We start from the raw sequence: 1,272 nt of genomic DNA, 5'->3' as shown, positions 1-1,272 counted from the left end.
TACATACATACATACATACATACATACATACATACATACATACATACATACATACTCATACGCATACATACACACACACAAGCACACACATGCACATACAAACAGATACACACACAAATTCATAATATCTAAAATACAACCATGCATCGAAACAAAAATCCGCCCAACCAGACTGTCCCTGATTAAGAGGCCAGAACAGTGGTCACAAAGAACATCATCAAAGCGCTTCTCAACGTCAGATCCATAGTTCAACCACACAGATAAATTCTATTGTTACCTCAGAATTACAAAGTTCTACCTGCTCAATACCTAGTTTTGAGAAATTTGACGCCAACATATTTTAGCTTCACAATAACTTTATCAAGCTTTTTCGAAAACAATTCTTTGAATATCTTGATAACGACTCCGGATATTCTTACGATTTTGATGGAGCAGATAGAGCATAATTAATTGCTTTCTGGCCTCAAGGTCTTGTAAACTCAAAAAAGCCAAAAATGACAAATAGAACTTTGAAAGTTTGAGGTAGCGTAATGCCACACAACCACCAACCGATAATGGTGAGAGTGGCCTCCCCATAAGTTTCGGCCACGAGGGAGGACACGATAGAACCGTCCTTCTTGAACCACTTGACGCGCGCTGGGGGATCGCCTGACGTCACCAGCCTGCACGTGCATATCACCAGCGAGGCAGCCGTGGGCGGTTCGGAGCAGTTCTTATCAAGTTGTACCTCAGGAGGTACTGAAAACAACGAAATAATAATAATAATAATAATAATAATAATAATAATAATAATAGTAATAATAATAATAATTAATTAATTAATAAACCAATCAATCAACCAATCAATCAATAGCATTTGTATAGCGCATAGATCTATCCCCACTCGAAAGCAAGATCTATGCGCTTTACACTACATTATTACCCCGGCAGACCATGGAACACTCAGGAACATTCTCAGCTTCCCTGGAAGCATACAGTGCAAGGTTAAGACAGTTTAAAAAAAGGGGGGGGGGCATGGATTGATAGAGGTTTTTTTCCATGTTGTGACTGGAGATGAGAAGGCACCAGGCACCATGGATAGGGCGATCTAGTCTGAGAAAAGGAGAGAAAAAGAACCAAGAGTTGTGCTCACTGCCCATTTAGTTAAGTCCACTACCGCTGTATTTAACATCTTTTTGCTTTCTGTATTGAAACTGCTTTCATAACTTTGGATTTTTTTTTAAATGTGTGGGTGTGTGTGCGTGTGTGTGCGTGTGTGTGTGTGTGTGTGTG

Source organism: Aplysia californica, unplaced genomic scaffold, assembly GCF_000002075.1.
Source record: "Aplysia californica isolate F4 #8 unplaced genomic scaffold, AplCal3.0 scaffold00078, whole genome shotgun sequence".
In the NCBI taxonomy this organism is placed as follows: Eukaryota; Metazoa; Mollusca; class Gastropoda; order Aplysiida; family Aplysiidae; genus Aplysia; species Aplysia californica.
The sequence above is the reverse complement of the archived record's forward strand: the minus strand, read 5'-3'. Positions refer to the sequence as shown.